This window comes from Amphibalanus amphitrite, unplaced genomic scaffold (genome assembly GCF_019059575.1).
Source record: "Amphibalanus amphitrite isolate SeventyFive unplaced genomic scaffold, NRLGWU_Aamphi_draft 000006F_arrow, whole genome shotgun sequence".
Classification (NCBI taxonomy): domain Eukaryota; kingdom Metazoa; phylum Arthropoda; class Thecostraca; order Balanomorpha; family Balanidae; genus Amphibalanus; species Amphibalanus amphitrite.
In genome coordinates, this window is record NW_024881502.1 from 2,322,680 (window position 1) to 2,347,245 (window position 24,566).

General features: G+C 51.8%; 1 protein-coding gene and 1 long non-coding RNA gene across 2 annotated transcripts in view; one reads left to right on the forward strand and one right to left on the reverse strand.

The window, feature by feature from the left end:
* Window positions 1-24,566, reverse strand: part of LOC122377717 (laminin subunit gamma-1-like) — a 163,530-nt gene that overhangs the window by 25,154 nt on the left and 113,810 nt on the right. The gene's annotated exons all lie outside the window — the stretch shown is intronic.
* Window positions 11,911-12,179, forward strand: LOC122377723. Its single transcript, XR_006255910.1, has 2 exons — window positions 11,911-11,970; window positions 12,007-12,179. It is a non-coding gene; the product is annotated as an uncharacterized LOC122377723 (long non-coding RNA).

Consider the following 24,566-nt stretch of genomic DNA (forward strand, 5'->3'; position numbering starts at 1 on the left):
AATAAAATTCCAAACAAGTATGGCATAAAATAGCATTATAAAAACGTAAGAATATTGGGATTATAAGAATAACGTGGGAAAATATTCCTTTCTGTCTCTCAAAGAAAAATGGCGACAGGTCGGAAACCCGGTCTGGCTCAATCCAACGACCGCGAAGAAAAGCATATAATTGACTATTGACTGGAGCTGACGTCAGTTTGCAGGGCTAAAACGGCCAAAACAAAGGATTGCCGCTTTGCCGCGGGTGGCCTCTGCCCCACTGTCCCCTGCAGCCCTCGTCTTACTGCGTGGTAACTGGTAGGTATTCTTTTTTAGACAAAACTGAGAATAGCTCGAAGACTATGTTATCGTTCACTCGGAAATCGCAACACCAAGGCGCGTAAGGCCCCAACTTTCTTTGGCAGCAATGCACCAAAGTTTATATTTGCCCTCAAAGCAAACGTTTGCCTTTTGTAGCCACACTTGCCGTCAGTAGCGGCGAAACACCTTCAATTAAGGGGGGGGGGAGCACTGCCGACTTTTGGTCCCATTCTTTCCATGCAACGCCCATAGAGCTAATGTTAAAATGCCAAAATCAAAGGGGGGCACGGTGCCCCGGTGCCCTCCCCGTTCCGCCGCCTATGCTTGCCGTATAATTCATTTTATGATAGACCCAATAGGAATAGTGGAGCATTGTGCATCTCTGTGGTATGAATTTATACCATTTGACAACATAGCTCTCGAGCTAATATCGGTTTTGTTAAAAAAAAAGAGCATCAACCACGCCGGAGACGAGGGCCGTATACAGGTGCCTAGATTAACGCCGAGCACTGGGCGTCGCCAGAGTGTGGTTTAACACCGAGCACCGTCCCAGTGTGGCTTCACCGAACCGGCCACTAGCACCTCCTTTCTCTGTTGACACACCATTAAAACAGCGCCGGCCAGCCAGCCAGCCCACTCCAGGGCACACCAACTAGTTATGCATGCATGAGCGTGGCAGTGGAGCCCGCCTCCGCAGCCCGTGCCTCGGTTCAGCAGCCCGCCCGGTTCAGCAGCCCCACCCACCTGGGTTCTGCGCCGAGCGGCTGGCCAGCACCAACAGCGCCGCGCTCAGCAGCTGCGCCGTCAAACGCATCCTGCTCCAGTGCCCGCGCTCCGGGCGCCTCTACACCATCTCGCCAAGGTCCTCCGCCTCCGAAGCCGGCACCGGGCAGCGCCCTGCACGCGCGCCTCGCCGGGCGCCCCTCAGAGTCGGCAGGCACACAGACCGCTGCCGAGCGGCGGGAGGTCCCCGGCGCGCCGCGCGCACCAGTGTGACACGCTGTTGATCAGCTGCGCCCACTATCTAATCAGCGCGGCCACACACCTGAGCACTGCGGCGGCCCGTCGGCGGCGGCGGCGCGCGGCACACTGCGGCGGCGCGCGGCGCCGCTCGGCCGCCGCCCTCGGTCCGCTCGGCGAGCTGAGGCGTCTCGCCGGCCTCACCGGTCCGGCCTGGCCCAAGGTGAGCCGTCCGCACAGAGCCACCGCTGAATTTGTCACTGCTGGACGCGCGCGGCCGCGCGGTAACCCCGGCAGTAGCACGGGGACGTGGCCATCCGGTACAGGCAGCCACTGGCCCCATCCGGTACAGGCAGCCCCATCCGGTACAGGCAGCCACTGGCCCCACCCGGTACAGTCGGCTACTGGCCACGCTCAGGCAGGTCTAACAAGTCACGGAAAAGACGACACGTGGGACAGCGCCCCGGCCCGCGCGGGCTTCTTGGCCAACAACTGTCGGATAGCGGGCTGGCTCTCGTCTATGGCCTTTATAACTGGCAGGTCTCACCATCTCAGGTGCATTTGAAAGTGGCAGACGCTGCCAAATGGGAGTTCATCAATATGGTCAGGTTATCCCACGCAGGGCAGGGCTGCGCCTGTCGACGGTCGGATGTATGACAAGCTGCACTGTCAACTCGGGCCCCGCGCCGGGCCAGCAGCGCCCGGTGCCGCGCCAGTGCAGCGCCGCTGCGGCTCCAGGGGGATGGGCCATCACCGTCCCGGAGACGGGCAGATGTCGCAGCCAGGGCTGCGGAGTCGGAGTCGGTTGGAGTCGACAGTCCTGCCCGGAGTCGAAGCCGGAATTGCCCAAATATTACCGACCCCGACCTCGGAGTCGGAGTTAACGCTGCATGGCTCAACGTTATGCCCTACACCTGTTTAAGTGACGATACCACGGTCGTTGACCTTCCGAAATTAGACTTTGTCGAAAAAGGCCATAGTCCTGTTTTGGATCAAAGTTTTTAGCGAAAGAAGCAGAAGACTGCGAAATCGCCAGAGCCTGCTTTTTGATTCCGCATATGTTATTTATAAAGCATATTTGCAATGCAAGGCCTAGTTAGGAGCGCACAAGGGCTCGTTTCAGGCAAAATAAAAGCATCTCCACTATGAACTTAACTATCATGATATGGATTTTAAGAGAAGCGTCCGGAGTCGGAGCTTAAGTCAGAGTCGATTTTCGAAGCCGGAATCCGAGTCGGAGTCGGAGTCACCCAAAAATCCATGGACTCCGCAGCCCTGGTGGCAGCGGCACTGCACCAGCGCGCTGAAGGCGCCGCCCGGCTCCACACTGTAGGTCGGTGCGGCGCGGCGCGGCGCGTCTCGGCGGCACTCCCCAGCGCGGCGGCCAACACGCCCAGTAGGTACGGGATGTCCCGGCGACCTCCACCCGCGCCCCGGGCGGCGCTGTTCACCTTTCGCCTCTGGCTGTGGCCCGATGTCACCAGATCGCAGCAGGTGGCACCGTCTGCCGGCCGCGTCACAGGCGTGAAAGCTGTGCGTGTGAGTGTCAACTCGAGGCCTGGCTCCGAGTCCGGCTGGTGACAGGCAGTGCCCGTCAGCCGGGCTGACGGTCGAGTCGGATAGACGGCGGGCGGGGCTGCTCGGACCGCTGCTGGCGGCGGGCTGGGCGTGTTATGGCCGGTTCGTCAGCGGTGACGGGTCACACCGGGCCGTCAGAGGTCAGCGGTGACAAGTCACAGAGGATTCAGCAGCGATGCCCGAGCCAGTGGCGCCCGGCCGGCTGCAGAGACCGCCAGAGGCACGACGCCGCTGCGGAACGAACGGTCAGAGGGCCGCGAGTCTCCGCCCGCAGCGCCAGCGGACAGGGGGCCTGCAACGCCGGCCATCAGCATGCAAAGAAGCTACAGCCTGAGCCGGCGCGGCGCGCGCAACAACAAACTGAGTCGGCGCGGCGCGGCGCGCGCAAAAACGGCGCGAGGGGGCGCCGCTCCCTTGACAGGATTGTCGGAAGGAGACGGGACGGAGGTGGGCGGCGGAAGGCGCGGCCCAAAGGCGCCGCCGCTAATGGCGCCATCACGGTGACCGGAGCGGGCAGCAGAACCAATGTGAGACCGCCGCAGCCGACAGAGGCGGGCGGGTATCAGAACCAATGTGAGGCCGCTGCAGCTGAGAGGCGGGCGGGCAACAGAACCAATGTGAGACCGCTGCAGCCGACAGAGGCGGGCGGGTATCAGAACCAATGTGAGACCGCTGCAGCCGACAGAGGCGGGCGGGCAGCAGAACAAATGTGAGACCGCTGCAGCCGACAGAGGCGGGCGGGCAGCAGAACCAATGTGAGGCCGCTGCAGCCGAGACAGGCGGGCGGGTAGAACCAATGTCCTGTCCTGTCAGACAGGACCTCGCCAAACAGTGTGTTCGCGTCGAACGCGAGCCACCGCCGCCGGCGCTGCGGTACTCGTGCCCCCTCGCCTCCAGCTGACGACCGCGCGGCGACTTTTTCCTTACCGAGCCGCCGTGTCGTGGAATAAACTTTCGCGTGTGACTACACTTTCCACTTCACGTCGCCAGCTTATGACCAGGCTGGATCAGTGACAAATACCCTCCTTATCTGCTTGTTTTCAACGCTGTTACTTTCATTACATGTATGTGTGTTTGGAAATGTATGTTGTGCTGACAATGCATCGCCATGTTAACTGGGCTCGTAATAGCCACCTGTGGAGAGTTTCCAGTACCTAGGTATATATACAAATACAAATACAAATACAAAATGTGAGGCCGCTGCAGCCGAGACAGGCGGGGGCCACCGCCGCCCATCTGACCGGCTATACAGACCAACAGCACGAATCAGCAGGAGAGACCCACGCTTCAAACTACAAGGACAATCCATACCTACTAACTTCTGAGTAAACGCCCAAAGGCAAACATAGTGCAATAGGTACTAAATGTGCCAAGGAGTTACAGTCATACTGCACGCAAATATACCTCTTGTAACAACTGCATTATTCGTTTCAGCAGTAGTAACTGTTTGTGGTTTGCTCCCGATAAAAAGTACCTAACATGAGACCAAATAGGACTATGCACCTCCGAAAGGATAAACCCCACCCCGGGCCGTTCAAGATGTCGTGTCCGTTTTATCTGGGGGTGTCAGGGTGACCGGACGCGGCGGCGGGGTGCGAGCCCCCCCCCCCCCCCCCCGCCGGCATTGTGCCGCTGTCGGTGCGGTTGCGACAGGTGAGCCCGTCAGCGAGCCGCGGTCAGCGAGGTCAGCGAGCCGCGGTCAGCGAGGTCAGCGAGCCGCGGTCAGCGAGGTCAGCGAGGTCAGCGAGCACTGAGCCCGTCAGCCGGCGGGCCAGCTATTCGGCTAATCGGCTTACCAGTACCTACCATGAAATGATGCATCGCGCCACTGCTGGATGGCACGGCTCCCACGGAGCAGGCAGGGCTGTGCGGCAGCGCGCCGGCCCTGAGAGCCCTGACTGGAGCATTCAGGGCTGTGCGGCAGCGCGCCGGCCCTCAGTGAGAGCCCGATTTGAGCAGGCAGGGCTGTGCGGCAGCGCGCCGGCCCTGAGAGCCCTGACTGGAGCATTCAGGGCTGTGCGGCAGCGCGCCGGCCCTCAGTGAGAGCCCGATTTGAGCAGGCAGGGCTGTGCGGCAGCGCGCCGGCCCTCAGTGAGAGCCCGATTTGAGCAGGCAGGGCTGTGCGGCAGCGCGCCGGCCCTCAGTGGAGCAGGCAGGGCTGTGCGGCAGCGCGCCGGCCCTCAGTGAGCTGCTCGGGGCTCGCCAGTGATCGGATGGCATGCGCAGCGACATTAGCCCGACATTAGCCCATTAGCCACATTAGCCATTGGCCCGACATTAGCCGCGGATGCACACCATCTGACATATGTACGCGGCGCGCAGCAGCGGCACATTCACTCGGCAATGTCGGCAGTTCGCCTCGCGCGGCGGACGCCTTGGTGCGGCGCCGGCCGGCGGGGGCAGCCACGGACGTGCGCCCGCCGATCGCGGGAACCAGCGGGCGGCCGGCGCGGCGGTGTAGAGCCCCGGCTAGCCGGGCGGCGCGGGGAGGGGGGCGGGGCCGAGGTGACCCGTTTTCTCCGGCCAGCGCCAGCCGTGCGTGCGCCGGCACTAGGCCGAGCCTCGTTTACGTCCGGTCACGAACCGGAGACGGCCGGCGCAGCGAGAGGCGCGGTGAGCAGGGTTACCGGTGGACAGGGTTACCGGTGGGCAGGGTTACTGCGGGCGGGCGGTGGACAGGGTTACTGCGGACGGTAGACACTGCGGACGGTGGACAGAGTTAGTGCGGGCGGCGGACGGTGGACAGGGTTACTGCGGTCGGTGGACAGGGTTACTGCGGTCGGCGGACGGTGGACAGGGTTACTGAGCGCTGTCCACCGGCCACCTCCCGCCGGCCCGGCGCTGTCCACCGGCCACTTCCCGCCGGTGTGCCCGGCGCTGTCCACCGGCCACCTCCCGCCGGCCCGGCGCTGTCCACCGGCCACCTCCCGCCGGTGAGCCCGGCGCTGTCCACCGGCCACCTCCCGCCGGTGTGCCCGGCGCTGTCCACCGGCCACCTCCCCCAGGCCCGGCGCTGTCCACCGGCCACCTCCCGCCGGTGAGCCCGGCCCATAAATCCGACACAAAGGCCGATCGGCGCCCGAGCGGCGCGCGGCGAGCGGCCCATTGTGGCCGGCCGCGGGGCGCCGTGTCACACGGACCGCGGCCCGGCCGGCAAAAACGGACCGACACGGCCAGCGGCGCCCACCGCCCACCTCCGACCGCACGCCGACCTCCGACCGCACGCCCACCTCCGACCGTACTCCGACCGCCGACCGCACGCCGACCTCCGACCGTACTCCGACCTCCGACCGTACTCCGACCTCCGACCGCACTCCGACCTCTGACCGTACTCCGACCTCCGACCGCACTCCGACCTCCGACCGTACTCCGACCTCCGACCGTACTCCGACCTCCGACCGCACTCCGACCTCTGACCGTACTCCGACCTCCGACCTCCGACCGCACGCCGACCTCCGACTGCACGCCGACCTCTGACCGGACCGTAATGGGACGGCGCCGGAGTCATGTCGTCCCGGGTTCCCGGCTGGTCACACGCTGCTCCAGGCAGCGCAGCTCAGTTCAGCTGAGCTCGATTCAATTGGCCTCAATTTACCCCCGTCCAGCTGTCAGCCCAGTCCAGCTGTCAGCCCAGTCCAGCTGTCGCCCAGTCCAGCTCGTCCCCGGGGTCCCGCAGCCGCCGGCGGGCGCACCGAGCTGCCACCTAGGGAGATTGAGTACCTACCTATCCAGGCGCCGCCTGGGGATTTGCCGCGCGGCGGACTGTGCAGTGTGCACGCGCCGCTTCCATCGGCGTCCGGTACCACTGAGTGGCGACATCGCCCGGCTAAGCCGAGAGCCCGGTCAGTTGCCGACAGCAGAGCACGCTGCGCCGGCTGGAGCGGGACATTCCGCGCTATTCCGCGCCGGTCAGCGGACAGTGCAGCGGCGGCTTGCGGGGTGAACCAGCGAGCCCGCGCAGCGCGCTGGACTTGCGAGCACCGGCCGGCGCCGCGCCCGCAGAGCGCTGTGCAGATGGCGCCGCTGTACGGCAGACTGTGCGCGACACCTGGTGACGGCACCTGGAACTAGTACATGGCCCAGCGGGCGACAGGCAACCACAGATAATCATTTTTGCTGAACGAACACGAACAGCGAGTAGACATACACGGCCTTGGATCAGTGTCTCATGTGACGTCATGACCAGCGTAATCAGGGAAGAAGGTGGTAGAACGCCCATGCTTTGAAGGGAAACTAAGCAAAGCTCGCTTATCTTGGCACGCAAAGAGTAAGTAATTTTTGCCACAACCTGATTCATTTGAATTTGGCTTTCCACGGTGAGAGGATAAAGACCTAGCATGATACCTAAACAAACCATATTTTTCTTCACTTTTTGAAACGTTTACAAATGGCCAAATGGGCGTCCTCTTACCCATGGTAGGGTAGACCGGGGCAAGTCGCCCCGCCGAGGTAAAACGCCTCACCGATGTTTCTCGGAACTGGCAAGGTTCTGGGGAAACATCCTCTATTCAATAAAACGTGCACTATATGATCATTATCTGAGCAGACTGGAAAGAAATTGTGATAGCTCTTTAGGAATATATAGCCAAAAATGTGTTTTTAGAGTGATTTTTATGTTTTGTTGTCTGATTATTAATCATGGCGTTCTTTTGTGGTCCACATCAGGTTAACGACTTTTATGTATTTTGAACAATTATTGTCTAACGCTTATAATGCCGGGTTGGTTCATGTTAAATTATGTCTTGCTGGAGCGCAAGGCGTTGTTCTCTGACCGAACTACGTAATGGGGTAAAACGCCCCAGAAGGTCGCGGGGCAAAACGCCCCATGGGGCGTTTTACCTCACGTGTTGTTCGGACTACCCACTTCCTAATGTTCGGTAGCTGGCGAACGGTGAGTTCTTATGCATTTATATGCATTTTTCTCAGCAACTGGATGGCAAAGAAAGTATTTGGTTAACATTTGCATTGCAATAATGTATTATTTGGCCTTATGAGGCAGGTGAAAAACCTGCTCATACAATAGCGTCATAACTGAACACCTGATAGGATAGGTGCTAACTTCAGTGCCGTGCCTCCAGAGGTCTAACGAACCTCTCATATAAGATTTATTCAACTACCATGTTAAATCTTTAATTTAGAGTATGGGGCTTCTTGCCCCAGGCCGTGGGGCGTTTTGCCCTGGGGTTGGGGCAAAATGCCCCATTTGCAGTTGTTTTAGAAATCACTTCCTAGCTGGGAGTCCGATCATAAGTAAATGAATTTGAGGGGTAGAATTTAAAGTAAAATGTCCAAAGAACGCATTGAGCACAAATTTGACCTTCCAGATGATGTGGGACAAGAGATATGTAGCAAAATAAATTATCTGGGGCGTCTTGCCCCAGGCTACCCTACTGGGAAAATTAAAACGCCAAGGCACAAAGGGTGGGTAAACGACCTACATGATTCACTGCTGTTCGATTGAATTAAGCCATAGACAGTTGAAACAGTGTATGAAGTCCTCATACGGACAAAAATGACACGTCAAACTCGTCAAACTCAACCAAGTCAAAATCAAATGTCGTTCATAACTCCGCATTACCAGCATATGCATCTTCTCAAGACCTGAAGAAGTCACCAGTGTATGACATTTACGTATGACCAGTAGCGGCGGAACACCTTCAATTAACCCGCGCGGGGCTGGGGTCTCCAGCCGAACGCGCGGGGCTGGGGGGGGGGGGGTAAATTTTACCCCCCCTGTTATCTCCCGAACTAATGGTCCGATTTGGAAAATTCAAACGCCAATCGAAAGCTCTCATCACGAACTACTAAAAACATGTACTTAATTTAAAGTTTGAGGTCAAGGTCAAGGTCAGGTCAAGGGTACAAATTGCAAGTTTCTACAGTATCGGCCTTGCACCGTAGTTGCCGAAGAATGGAGTCATGGACTGAGACTGATCGCCCAAAACGTGTTCTTAGGCTACCAAGACAATATTCGTTGCATACAATATCATTCAGAGGTCAAGGTCAAGGTCAGGTCAGGTCAGGTCAGGTCACCAAAAAACAAGATATAGAAAAGGGCATGTGCGACACATGTTTTATGGGTCATTTTACTCATAGAATTCAATAGGCACACTCAATAAGTGATATGGACCACCTCTGGATGAATTTCAGGTCGAGGTCAGGTCAAGGTCAGGTCAAGTGAGGTCAAATTTTGAAGTTGGTTGTTAAGGCCTAAAAAGGTGTCTATCTGATGCAGTTTTTCACGGCGAATCGAATGGTGCTATTTTTGTTTCCGTACGAGGTCTAGAACTTCCAAAAAAGTCATTTTTCAAAAATTTTGTGTGTCGTGACGTCATAAAATTTTGAATAACTCCCACATTTTTGAACCGATTCTTCTAAAATTTGGTATGTAGGTGCACATAGACCACTTCTCTGACATATATTCCGGTTTTTTTGATAGACTCAAAATTTTGGATTTTATAATGATTTTCCCAAAAAAATCAGTTTTTTGAAAAAATTTAGGCCAAAATCCAAAATTTTCAAAAAACCGAGATAGCCATTTGATAGACAAAGTAAAATTACGTATAACCTTTTTTGTTACGTCTTGATTCCTTTAAAAATGAAGATGTTAGCGGCGTTTGAACTTTTGCCGTTTTTGAGGCGAAAATGGCGAACATGACGTCACTAAAACGTCAATTTCTCAAAAATTTTCCGACGGATTTCGCTCAAATTTTCAGGGAACGTGTCAAATTGATGTAAGAAAAGGTACTGAAAGTTTGGCGGCGCTGCGCGCCGCCGTTTTTGAGATATCGCAAAAATTCGCGAGGGGGGGGTAAAATTTACCCCCCCCCAGCCCCGCGCGGGTTAACCCTCGCCCGTAAACGGCGATCTGCCACCTTCGCCCATGCAGGGGGGGGGGGTTGGTGCAACCCCCCCCCTTGGCGTTTGAAAACGGAGCGTCGTAGAGCTTAGCGGAAAAGACCAACGGATTGCTCTCGCCGAGATCTCGCGATTGGTGGTATATTTTTTGGTCCTAGGTCAACATTTGACCTACTTTTGACCGGTCAAAGGTCAAATTTTCGGAAAAATAGACTTTTTTCAACTTTCGGCGGCGATTGCGGCAAAACGGTAGGAGATATCGACTTGAAACCTTCACTATCGTGTTCCTTGATCAATTCTCTATCGTTTGGTATGTATTTCGTTTCCCTAGCTCTAAAAATGGCGCGTTGGGAGCGCCGGAAGTCGGCAAGGTCACAGTCGGCGGCAGAAATTCGAAAAATCAAAATTTAAATTTTTGAAATCTGATTGTATTTTTGGATTTGGGAGGTCCATTTGATCCCTATAGAAGCTAATATTGCTGCATATTCCCATTGAGGTGACAAGAATTAGCAAAATAGTGGTTCGGGCGCTTTTCAAAAATAGTACCGGACGCTGTTCCTCTTGTGACGTCATAGCTCCGTGACCTGACCTGACCCGGTCAAGTTTCTTATACCATATGATAGCCAATACTTGCCCCAACATGCATGGGAAGTTTCATCACGATCCATCAACCGATCTCCGTACCACCGGCAGGAAACCTCGGGCGTTGGCACTCAGTTTGTGAAAATCCGGCCGGAGGCTGTTCCCTTTGTGACGTCATAACTCCGTGACCTGACATGACCCGGTCAAATTTGTTTTATCACAAGATGCGCAAGGTTTGCCCCATAAGGTACCCAAAATTTGGCGGCGCTGCGCGCCGCCGTTTTTGCACTATTTCCGAAAAACCTCAGGGGGGGGGGTTGCACCAACCCCCCCTACATGGGCGAGGGTTAAGGGGGCGGGGGGGGGGGCACTGCCGACTTTTGGTCCCATTCTTTCCATGCAACGCCCATAGGGCTAATATTAAAATGCTAAAATCCATTAGCGTCGCCACGGGGGGGGCAAGCGGGGCAGCTTGCCCCCCCCCCCCCCAACCTCGGACCGGGCACCCCCTGAGATCGATACAGATCCGATGAGATTTTGGAGTCGGGAAAAAATGGGGGTACCTTTCTGAGAATGCCTGTGAGGTCAGACTCGTTCAAGCCAGAGTCGGAGTCGCAGTCGCCAACATCGTCAAAACACCGACTCCAGACTCGGAAGTGTCAATACTGTGATTCATTTCATGTTCCTCGTTGATTTTTTATTACATTTTATAGCTGATTTTCATTAAGTTTTGAAGTGCTGATACAAAATTTGTGTTCAAAGCGTGACACTGAATCTTCGGGCCTTTCTCAACTCTCGTCAAATGTCTGCGACAGACTCAAGTACCGTTCAAGTGCCACAGGGTTCATGACTGCTTGCTTTTCACACAGGCTCCGAAGGAGCTCCACTGTGCTCTAAGAAGCCTTCAGAGGGCCCAAACCGGCCTCTGAGAGTCCCACTGGTGTTCATATTCTCTGAGGGCCCATACAGGAATCTTTGAGGACCTTACACATGCGTAGACCTCTGAAGGGCCACACGGATCTTTGAGGATACTTTCAAATATTTCTGAGAACCTTAGCCCTCCGATAGCTCAGCCGAGCTTTTGAGGCGACAGATTTTGCTGAGCCTAAGCCTGCAGTTTAGGGGTCACGACTCGGGTGTGCCTCCGAGGGTCCCAGCACATGTTTCTTATGTCCCTATGTAGGGTCCTTAGGGATTCGACACAGACCTCCAGGGTTCACACTGCTATTTGAGGGCTCCCTGCTCACCCTGGGCCTGGTCTCTTAGCGCCCGCCGCCGGAGCCGCCCACACTGGCTTCTGAGGGTCCCACCTTGGGCTCGGAAAGCCCTAAAGCACCACATATGTACACGTAACTATTTGGGGTGACCAGCGCCGATTTTCAGGATCCTAAGCAGGCTTCTGAGAGCCCACACTGACCCTGAGTGGCCTAAAATGGCCTGGAAGTCCCAAGCCTATCGCTAAAGGATCCCTTGCCGCTATGCCGTGCGAAATTTTGGTTCCGTTAGACGTCTTTTCTTCGCGTTTGCAGCGCTTCCCTACACACGAAAAACGAGAAACTTTTTGTTCACACTACACCTCCTCTCACTGGAGCAAAGATGAATTACTTCCGATTCACACTTCCGACATTCACTCTCCGCTGAAAGCCCTACTTAGCTTCAATCGGCGGCTGGGATAAGCCCTATGCATTTTACGTAGAACCATAGACCTCTGTACACCCGTGCATGCAGGTAGAACCTCTGCATGCATGCGTGAATGAAAGTTTCAGCAAGGTGATTCGCTTAAGCTGAGCGTTTAACCTTTTTATGATCATGAGCGACGAGCGTCTGCACAGGGGCTCTCCAGAGTGCGTCGGCAAGCGCAGCCATTGTGATTCTACCGGTCGTTTTTTGTTCAAAAATTTTAAAAAATTAAATTTTCTGTAAAAAAAAATGGCAAGTCAGCCAGAAAAAAATGAATTGTTTGTGTCAAAAAACAAAGAGCCGGCGCTTGAAAATACCAACAAGTATCGCAGATATCGCAATTTACTTGTGAAAATAATAAGAGAGGCAAAGAAAGCATATATTGAAGCTAAACTTAAAACATCGGACTCTAAGAACACGTGGAATATCATCAAAGAATTGTCCACGGGCTCCACCGAAAACATTAAATTGCCTAATGCGTTCAAAACCAACAGAGGCGTAGTGCAAGACACTAAAGACATAGTTGATAAGTTTAACACATTTTTCACGAACATTGGAAAGGAGCTGAAAAGTAAAATAAGAGATACTGAATGCAACCCAATTGATAACCTCCCTAACTTTGTGGGAATACCACTTCATCGATTCTCTGCCACGAACGAAGATGAAGTAAAGAAGATCGTAAACAGTATGCGTAATGTGGGAAGTGGCCATGACAACATTAATACTAAGATATTTAAATTAACGTATGCATCAATACTTACTGAGATTGTACACTTCATGAATCTCTGCCTTGATCAAGGTGTGTTCCCCACTCTATTAAAAAGAGCTGTTGTAAAACCAATCTTTAAGTCTGGGGATAAACAGTTATTCAACAATTACCGACCAATTTCGCTACTCCCGGTTATCTCGAAATTATTAGAAAAAGTGATTTATGCTCGATTAGGTGAACATTTGACTCAAAATAACATCATTTGCGACAATCAATTTGGTTTTAGGCAAGGTATGAGTACCTACATGCCTATCGTAATTCTCCAAGAAAAAATTGTAAGTGCTCTTGAAAACAACCAAAGCACATGTGGAATCTACCTTGACCTCCGCAAGGCATTCGATACGGTGGATATCGAAATATTACTGTGCAAACTGTATAAATATGGTGTATGCAATGAAGCGCATATGTTGTTAAAATCATACCTAAATGAACGCACTCAATGTGTACAAATTGATGATACTCAATCATCTATTCTTCCGATAAACATCGGAGTACCACAGGGATCTATTCTAGGTCCACTTCTTTTTATATTGTACATAAATGATTTTATCTCCATATGTGATGACCACATATCTGTACTTTTATATGCGGATGATACTGCCATTTTTATAGAAGGTGAAAATGAAAACGTACTTCAAGCCAGATTAAATATACTAATGCCTAAAGTTGCTGAATGGTTCGCTTCTAACCAGTTGTCCTTAAATTCTGATAAATCGTATTATCAGATATATGCTAATAAGCGAACAGATTTCGAACTATCAATTCAAATTGATGGTGCTGGAATTGCTCGTGCTAATACCGTTAAATACCTTGGTGTATTTATTGATGAAAATCTTAAGTGGAAATCACATATAGCCAAACTTCAAACCATATTGTCAAGGAACATCGGAATCATGAATAGGCTGAAGTACCTCTTGAGCTCAAAACACCTTTTGTTGTTGTATCATTCTCTTTTCTTGAGTTATATTAACTACTGTTGCTTTATTTACACAAATACATATCCAACTAATCTGAGTGAATTAGAAAAACTTCAAAAACGAGCGGTAAGAATTATCGATGGACAGCCGAGACTGGCACATACTTCGCCAATATTTAGGAAACTCAAACTCCTTAAACTTAGGGATCTTGGACAACAACAAATGCTATTACTACTGTTTAGAAAACTCAATGGAAGCCTGCCTACTGCTATTGCTGAGTTATTTGTAACCTCTGAATCTAGTAGAACAATTCGCTCCATTAAACATTTCCAAGAATCATTTACATATAGAGTCTATAAAACACACACTTTATCATGGACTGGGCCTAGAGTTTGGAACAGAGTAATGGTGCCTTATTTCCTAGACTATCTACGGTACCCAATTCGAAATTCATTATCAAAAAGCTCTCTAAAGCTTTCTTCCTAAGTCAGTATGATTGATTCACTTAATACAGTAGCTTTCATCAATATACGCTTCTAGCAAATAAATAGTACGCATGTTTTTATGCACATTATTTAGGGATTCATTTTCTCCAACAAATGATTTGCCTAAAATAGACAGGTGGTGCGGACAGTAGACGGCAGATGTGGTCTGCTGTGGGGCCAGGCGGGCTCCGCCGGCCTGGCGGAGCCCTGAGTTGCCGAGCATTGGGCCCCCGCCCCTATGACCCATCCGGGCCAACCTGGGTACCGGTCCCACTTGAAAGAGACCGGTCGGCCGCCCGGGCGGGAGGGGTGCCGGCCTGTCGGGTCGGGTCGGCGCTCCCCTCGCCCGGGCGGTGGTTAGGGGGCACCCCCGGGAAAGATGATTTTCCGGGGGTGCGGGCGGGGGCTCGCGGCCCGTCTGGCCGTCAAACATTAAAACCACGTTTATTGTAGGGTAGTAGTTCTCTTGTCCGTCTTTCCTTCCCAACTGCATTCCTTCTCCGTTTTTTTTCTCTCGTTGATGTTACCTCTCATTTTCGTTATATTGCTTAAATTGCATTAATTTTCTACTCCAACCACCTCGGAACTGGCCTCTGTGGGCTGTCTGACAACAAGCTCTGCTTAGTTGGACAGCTTTACAGAGGCTCAGTGAATGACCTTGCTTTAATTTGACCAGAAATGACCATCTACGACCATCTTCCATGTATGTATGAATGCTCCCCCTCTAATCCCTTCCTCCCACTAACAATACCCTGTGTAAGTGTGCATCAGTGGGCGTTCCAGGCGTAGAAGGGCAGTCACCAACTGTTTTCAGTTGTGACTACTTTGCTTCTCTTAAGCTACTATATTAACAGCATGCATACTCCACTGATATTTCTCTCGTTTTTTGCATTTTTTTGTTTTTTTTTTTTCCTTACTCTTAGCTGGGAGTGCCGCGACTTATCATTTTAAGTTCACTGGTGTTAACGTAAGGTTCTGTGTGTCGCTGGGATAGAGGGAGGGGGCACTCCTGGTCACCTGTTCATGGGTGGCGGTGTAGAAAAAAAAGTCATAGCTACAAGGAAAACCTTGTCACCATCGTATTCCTCGCACCATTGCGCGTTGAATGATATGGGAGAGCGGGGTCAAATGTAACACGGGGCAATTGTAACAGTGTTAATAATTCATAAACTTACCAATAGAATGAGCTGATGTTCAGACCGAAAATGCGTAATTCTATACTGCCTTTCCCAAGGGAGTTTGAAGCGAAAGTGCCGGGTATGTCGATGGCTGTGCACAGTAATGTGTTTTTGAGAGCATTTTGTAGATTTTTATGCCGTTATATTTGATTAGCTCATTCCCGCCATTGAAAAGATATCGACTTCAGACTTTGTGTAAGCGTTGGCAGGCTTGTTGTCGATAAATTGAAAGCATTAAATGCTGCCTACATGCAACATCTTTTTGCGCCAGTTTCGTCTAAAATATGTCAAGGCGCGACGGGGACAATTGTAACATTTTTGCAGGGGTCAAATGTAACAGGTTATAGGTCAGTGGCCATTATGTCAAAGTCGTCAAATTTTCAAGGGAGATGAAACATTGCTAGAATTAAGAGAACTGTGAGTTTTGTCGCAATCGGCAGCTTTTTACGCGATTTATTTGCGAAAAACCAAGGGAGAGGAGGTCCATCCAACCCCTGTATAAGTGCGAGGTTTTATTGCCTTCTTCCTGAGAAGAACCGTCTCTACCAAGTCTAGGAAGATGAACAAGTGTTCAATACTTTTGTTAAATCAAAGTTTTGGAAAAAAATGTGTTGCTGTAGCCTGTTAGTTAACATGTTACAATTGTCCCCGGATGGTGATGGTGTTTGACCCCGTATCTGGGGCGAATTGTAACAGCTGAATTGACTTTTTCGAACAACAATTTTGACCCGAAAAAGAAGCTATTTCGGAACTGTTTTAACTGCATTTTAAAGACAAAACATCATAGTTTCTGAAAATAAAAGAAAGAGCTTTATAGCTGCAAACGTGTTTGCACCAGATGATAAAATGCAAAAAAATGTTACAATTGACCCCGTTCTCCCCTAAAATGAATGAGTAACGACTGGAGGAAGGCAAGATTTAACACAAAAGTTGATTTTGCCCCCCCAACCGAAAATCTCTGGCGACGCCTATGCTAAAATCAAAGGGGGGCACGGTGCCCCGGTGCCCTCCCCGTTCCGCCGTCTATGCTTATGACAGTTGTTAGGGCCGATGGTGACACAACAAAGACATGCCTGTACAATGTACATGATGCATGTGGATCAGCATCGTGCCCCTCGAGATTTCAAAGTAATTTTTATCGATTCATTTCATTAAGTTGGGGATTTGATGTCTTTCGCAAAGTGCATGTTATGCAAAAATATAAATAAAACGTATTCTCGCAAAAATAGACGCATATGGGACTTTTAAAGACTAAATGAGCTGTACTTGGGTGGGACTCCTCAGAGACTATGAGCTGCAGTTGGGTAGGACTCCTCAGAGACTATATGCGGTGGGACTCCTCAGAGACTAGGTACATATATGAGTTGAAGTTGGGTGGGACTCCTCAGAGACTTTATGAGCTGCAGTTGGGTACCTCAAGAGTCAAGAGTATGACCGCGCGCGGAGATAGCTAAGGATAGAGGAGCAGCTATACGAGAAATCAGGCTTCTATAAAAAAAAATGTTGAGTGCAGAGCAGAAAACGGGGTAGCAACCCCCAGTGCAGGCGAGGGTTAACCCGCGACTGGCTGGGGGGGGGGGTCGGATCCGACCCCTCCCCTCCGTTTTTCACGAATAACTCACGAACCGCTTATGCCATCAACTTGAAACTCCGCATGCCTTCTCCTTCATCAATTTGACGGTTTTTGTCTAATTTTATGCAACTTCTTCACCAACTTTTTGAGATATATCTGTCACAGTGCGTCCGCGAAATCCGTGAGTTTGCGAATTTACTAGTTAATCCGCGAAATCCCTAGGGACTCCGCGAACTCACATAAACTCTCGTGAATCCGCGGAATCACTGCCGTGGCTCCGCGGATGCATTAGTTTCCAGTGCGCCCGTGAAGTCGCTGAAGAGTCGCGGGGATCTGCGAACTTCCTAGGTAATCCGCGGAATAGCGATTCTTTTTCAGTGAATCCGCGGAATACCGACTCCTTTTTTTCAGAGAATGTCCAATAAACGTTATTTAGTTCTTATGCCGATTATTCGTAGAGGCTCAAAGACAATTGGAATCATGTTGAGCACACGTGATGAGGGTGAATGTGTGAATGATTGCGGTGACTGTTGTCATATCCGATTCGATTTCGATATGTACAACGACTTGGACATAGAATAGCCGTGTTTCCGCGGACATGTCTGTAATGTGAAATAAATAAATAAATAAATGTTGCCGATATGGTGGTACTGTTGTGCGTTGGCCGCCGCTTTGCCAAATTCAGCGGCGCTGCGCGCCGCCGATCATACGCTATCTTTGAAAAACCTTAGGGGGTGTTGCGAACGAATCGAATCCGACTCGATCGACTGGTGAATTTACGAATAAGCAAAATCCGAATAATACGGAAGTCGAATTAAAACTTGTTCCGAATCGATCAATCTATATTGTCCGCCATTTTCTCCTTCTAATTTTTAACGAGTTCATTCACACGACAACAATAGCACCGACGAAATTCCGACTGCGTGAAAATATACAAAATGGCGCGTGCCATAACACACTGGAGCCGCTACGGCGGCGACATCCTCCCCCCAAGAGTGACCCGCCGTCACCCTTGGCACCATGCCCATCGATACACACACTGGGCAGAGCGCAGTTGCACTACTAATCACCATCATCATCACTCCCCTCGAGGAGACACACTTTGCTAGCAGGACGGCGGAGACGTCCTCTAGCGGTCACTATATCCACAGAACGGACACGACCATCGGGTCCAGGGTACACCTGAGCGACTCGAGCCAGCGGCCACAATCCCTTTGGCATGTCGTCGCCGGCTAGCAGCACCAAGTCTCCGACGCGCAGGTTCCGAACGTCTGACGTCCATTTGGTGCGCTGAACGAGGGTGGGGACGTATTCCCTGAGCCATCTTCGCCAGAACTGTGCGGCTATGGCTCGTGCTTGCCGCCAGTGACTCCTGACATTCATTCGTGATGAGTCACTGAGCTGAGACGGCAGGAGACACGCCGGTCTGTAACACGGCTGTTTCTCGTGCCCAGGGCGGGGCGCGCCGGTGTTGTTGTCAGCCCTTTACCAGAAGAGATGCTCTGCCGGTCCAGGTGTATTGTTTCACGAGCACAACACAGCGAGATGGTCAGCTACGGTGTCGGTCGAGACCGATGCAGAAACACGTCCGGCGTGGGTGACGGCCGGGGGTCTTCTCACACAAGCACGCGGAGCGGATGGTATTGCGTCCAGCGGCTGTGGAGTTCGGAGGTCCCCTCAAGCGAGAGAGAACACGTCCTACGCCGATGATGGCTCTAGGTCTTCTCCCATTCCCTTTGCCGGGGAGCTCTCGGCTCGGCTCACCCCGACCTAGTTCCTACCACATACTAGAATATAAAACTATCCTGCGTGACGGCCCGCTATTGGATTAAAACATTTTCGCTTTGAGACTCGTCTTGTGATTGGTTATTACTATGTCACCGCCCCTCGGCCCTCTGGTAGCTCTCAGAAGACACGTGTCAGATGAGTTGCCAATCGTCACGCGCTGGCACCGTGGTTGAGGGGGGCGTAGCACGATATCGTTCTAAGAAGCGCGTCAGAAGCATTGGTGGACATTAACCAGGTCACTATTCTGCGCGGGCCGGCATGAATGACGGATGGCGGGCGTCAGGCTGGCGCGACTCAGCGGCACCGTCGTGGCGGGCTGGAGACAATGAGTCACACATGGATAAACTATGACGCGTCGTTGGGTCGACCGCGGGGTCAGCTGCGGTGAGCTGAGTGCGGGCGGAGAGCGGTAAAGGTAGCGAGCGTTGAAAATGCGAAAATGAAATATGGCCACCACTCAGGTAAAATTAGACTGCGAACTAATTAAGCCTACACCCATAAAAATATAAGCAACGGTTAGTGCCAGGCGATGAGGGTAAACAAATAACTAGACACACGCTTTACACACCTCCCCCACCCATGGCAAGAGCTTTGGCCAAGACAAAGCAGAGTCCGACGCCTGGAGGGCGAAGGACACAGCGGGGGAGTCGCACGCAGAACACAAACACATCCGTGACAAGAACACGACACAGGGGTGGGAGGGCGGGAACGCGACGAATGAACTCATTGATTGTCACTGGCGCACCTGCTGCAGCGCACGAAAACGGTTATCGTAGTCCATGACGTCAGTCATTTCGGCGGTGATCCGGATCGTGGGCCGTCGAGTCAACTGGTGACCCGGATTGCTGGTGCGCGGGGCAATTCACTTGGTAGCGGACGGTTGCGCTCGGTGCAGAACACTGAATCATACGGTGATTCGGATAGTTCCTCGGTCCATTGTGATGCAGGCTCGGCGCCGTGCATACACAAACACTCGCACGCACACTGGGGAAAGAGGAACAAAGAGACCTCACGCCTGGCCATACGTGGCCCGTCACGGCATATCCGTTGTGGCACTAGACTGAGCGCTGAGTGATGCCGGTGCATCGTTTACGTTACAGTTATCGTGTTACACGTGCCGGCTCTGCTAGCGAGCCGAGCACAATGTGACACTCGTCAAGTTATAGCTGGCTCGTGATAGTCTCGAGAAGTGGAAGCTGGCAGGACCAAGGAAGGAACGGTTTGTAGCCATAAAGCGAGAGCAGTAGTGGTTAGCGCAAAAGCATAGTAGCAGTGTTTGTTATTATCAGCAGCAGCATTCATTCTCAAAAACATCCATCCACAATGCATCCGTTGTGGCACCTATGGTCCCAATCACAACGACCAATGCATCGTTGTGGCTCCTACGGTCTCTACCACAACGGCCGTTTATTACATCGGGCTAGAGATAGCCAAATCAATGCAAAAAAAACTAAGCATTCGAAAGCTTCCAGTAACAATCCGATGAGTCACCTCAATCATGGTGCTACATCACGGCAAATGGCTGTTGAACGTCAACGACATTTGGATTGCTAGCTAAACTGCCAGACAATCAGTTCCAGATTGTACCTTCGTCTCTCGATTGCAGGGCACTCATAAAAAACATTTGTCTCCTCTATTACGCAGCTCTGGTGTACGTTCCGTCGTACACAACCCTTCGAGAGGCTCGAGACCTCAGACCTAATCGTGCAGCCTCTGTGGCAGCGGTAACGTCCATGCTCTCCACTGTCCGGTAACTGTGGCGAGATTACAGTGGGGTCACCTATTGCTGCTGAAGGGTTCTGAAAATTTGCAGTGCACCTGTCTAGTACGTTTGTTGGCTTTACTCAGAAAAGCAGACCAACATCAGTCACCGTGCGTGACTTGACCGCACTCGGTCATCAATTAATATATGTCCCTCTCTTAGGTAAATGCCGACCTAAAGAGAGACTCTTGCAACATCATAAGGGCTTATCTAAACATCGTAATCCTGTTTCAGGCGTAGTCATCAACTGCACTAATTTCGTGTGCTTTTCGGAGTAATCACACGAATCTGAGTTTCTCAAGATCTGGGTATTTAGGGTCCGGTTGAGTGGGCGCTTGGTTGACGCGTCGCTGTTGGGTTTCGTAATCCTTTCGTCCAAGATAAGTGTCTCTTTCGTTAATGATTGATAATAGCTCTAGGCGTTCGGCTCGCTCACTAGAACTTAGATCGAAGAGGTCGGCTTTGTTTATTTCTGCGCGCCATAAGTCTAGTTTTTCGCCAAATGGGTTTATTCTTAATAACTCTCGGTCCTTTGCAGGCTGGCGTTGGGAAGCACTGGGGTTTTTCTTTGTTACCTTCACCGAGGATTTGGAGGATCCGGAACCAGGAGCATGCAGGCGGGACGAGTTGGATTGAGCCATGATTGATACAACTGAGAGCCAAAAATACAAAATCATAAAGTGAACCCTTTACGTTACGCTGAGCTTTTCAGATTGCAAAAGTAAAATTAAAATCCAGTGCCACTCGGGAGATGTCGAGACGTACCTTTGGTTGGTGTCACCGAAGATGGGATGTTCGCCAGTTCACTATCACTTTCACTTTCACTACGCGCCGGGCGGACTGTTTCGATTACGCGCAAGAGTCTGGTTCGGTAGCGCTGGGTGTTGAGCGCCTTTGAAGTCTCTCGATGAAGTTGTTCTCGTAGAAAAGCGTGATGAAGTTGATCTCGTAGAAGAGCGTCGGTTGACCTCTCTGATGACGTCAGTTGACCTCGTTGGAGAGCGCGAGTTGAACTCTCTTTCCTGTTAAACTTTGTCTCGATGACGAGAGACGGTCGGTTGGAGTTATCAGCGGCTTAGATCGAGCGCTGGTTGAGATGGCTGCCGTATAACTCGGGCAGATCGGGCCTGACTGGTACAGTTCGATTTCAGAGCCCTTTATGACTGGTACTTGTACGGGTACTTGTACCTTGAGCTGGCACAGATTAAGATAAACGGTGCTGAGCTTTGGCGTACTCACTTTTGGAGCGCTATTGTTCAGCGGCTCACCGTGAAGTGTCGGCAGATGTAGTAGCCGCACTGAAAACTTTTTTACCATTTCCTGAAGGGTAAACCCGCCATAGCATGGTAGCTTGACACACAGACGTTTTTTACCACCTTCCAGATGGTAAATTTTACTCTTTCATGAAGAGTAAACTCGCCAGGGAGGGGTAACATGACACACAGACGTTTTTTACCATCTTCTGAATGGTAAACTCTTTTGATTTACTCTTGTCTAGAGTGCAACATTTTTTGGGTTACACTCTTTGAAAGGGTAAATCTTTGACGGAACCCTTTTTTAGGGAGTAACGCATCATCTACTCTGTGCTTTACCCTCCTACAGAGAGTATATTCTTATGGCCTACCCTTTGTCACATGGTAATGTTTACTCTTTCCTTTAGTGTAAACCCCCCAGAGGATGGTAACAGACCCACAGACGCTTCCTTCAGAAGCTTCACGAAGCTTCTGTTAACCGGAGCTCACCAACTAAAAAAAATGTTTCAAGAGCAACAATGTAGGTATATTTGGCTTCCGTACAAACAATACGAGGGGCACACCAACCATGAACATTGTGAGACTCTTCACTTATTCATACAAATTTATACAAAGCGTTCAGCAATGCACAAGCGGTAAATAAACACCACGATACAACTTGAATGCAATTTGAATATGAATACAAGACATTCAGCGCCCTCATATTGGATTAGGCAGAGCGCACAATATTTGAAGTGAGCGACGGCGTTCCCATGGTCGCCCGTCTGCGTGAGATAATGAGACTGGATCACTACAGTGCAAGGCTTTTTCAAAGTCACCAACAAAATGCATAAACTTGTAGCATCACAACAAAATTAATGTACGTACTCACAACACTAGGCCACGTGGCCGTGCACGGGGTCCTGTTAACCAGGTCAAATTAGCACCACTCAACGGCACGCAATGCTCTAGCACATTGGTACTTACAATAAAATGTCCACAGAGGCTCTATAGGCGATGAACAACACACAAGCACAATCACCAAAGGCCACGCCGCGCGGCACCGACACTGCTCACATCCGCTCTCGGAGACCAACGGCCGAAAACTGACAGATGCGCGCGGCCTTCAAACCGCAAACGGCCGATCTCGTTTCTGATTGGCTGATTGTTTCCATTTCAAATATCATCTTCACGAGGGTAAACAAGATCCACGCATGAAACGACTATCTGTACCCGAGTCACGATACCCAGGAGGAAAGAGTTTTCGTGATGTTCTGGATCGCGAGAGTAATATTGATATTTACATGGTAATAATACTATTCGCTGGCGAATAAGTTCAGATTAACCACGTACCGTTACTATGCACATAATGGTAGCAGCGAGTTACCCTTTCAATATACTATTATCTTGCGGGTTTGATGAAAATGAACTCTCCAGGAGGTAGTAAAAAAGTTTTGAGTGCGTGAGAGCTGGCTGGTAGCAGCTGGAGCGCAGCAGCGTTGTATAGGTGCTCGTCAGCGGCAGAGTTCGTCAGCGGCAGAGTTCGGACGGAAGAGTCGGCGCACGAAGAAGGAGATGGAAGTGAGAAGACGGCTTCTTCGGCAGGTTCGATCCGACGTCAGCGGCACCAATGTAACACGGCGTTTTCTCGTGCCCAGGGCGGGGCGCGCCGGTGTTGTTGTCAGCCCTTTACCAGAAGAGATGCTCTGCCGGTCCAGGTGTATTGTTTCACGAGCACAACACAGCGAGATGGTCAGCTACGGTGTCGGTCGAGACCGATGCAGAAACACGTCCGGCGTGGGTGACGGCCGGGGGTCTTCTCACACAAGCACGCGGAGCGGATGGTATTGCGTCCAGCGGCTGTGGAGTTCGGAGGTCCCCTCAAGCGAGAGAGAACACGTCCTACGCCGATGATGGCTCTAGGTCTTCTCCCATTCCCTTTGCCGGGGAGCTCTCGGCTCGGCTCACCCCGACCTAGTTCCTACCACATACTAGAATATAAAACTATCCTGCGTGACGGCCCGCTATTGGATTAAAACATTTTCGCTTTGAGACTCGTCTTGTGATTGGTTATTACTATGTCACCGCCCCTCGGCCCTCTGGTAGCTCTCAGAAGACACGTGTCAGATGAGTTGCCAATCGTCACGCGCTGGCACCGTGGTTGAGGGGGGCGTAGCACGATATCGTTCTAAGAAGCGCGTCAGAAGCATTGGTGGACATTAACCAGGTCACTATTCTGCGCGGGCCGGCATGAATGACGGATGGCGGGCGTCAGGCTGGCGCGACTCAGCGGCACCGTCGTGGCGGGCTGGAGACAATGAGTCACACATGGATAAACTATGACGCGTCGTTGGGTCGACCGCGGGGTCAGCTGCGGTGAGCTGAGTGCGGGCGGAGAGCGGTAAAGGTAGCGAGCGTTGAAAATGCGAAAATGAAATATGGCCACCACTCAGGTAAAATTAGACTGCGAACTAATTAAGCCTACACCCATAAAAATATAAGCAACGGTTAGTGCCAGGCGATGAGGGTAAACAAATAACTAGACACACGCTTTACACACCTCCCCCACCCATGGCAAGAGCTTTGGCCAAGACAAAGCAGAGTCCGACGCCTGGAGGGCGAAGGACACAGCGGGGGAGTCGCACGCAGAACACAAACACATCCGTGACAAGAACACGACACAGGGGTGGGAGGGCGGGAACGCGACGAATGAACTCATTGATTGTCACTGGCGCACCTGCTGCAGCGCACGAAAACGGTTATCGTAGTCCATGACGTCAGTCATTTCGGCGGTGATCCGGATCGTGGGCCGTCGAGTCAACTGGTGACCCGGATTGCTGGTGCGCGGGGCAATTCACTTGGTAGCGGACGGTTGCGCTCGGTGCAGAACACTGAATCATACGG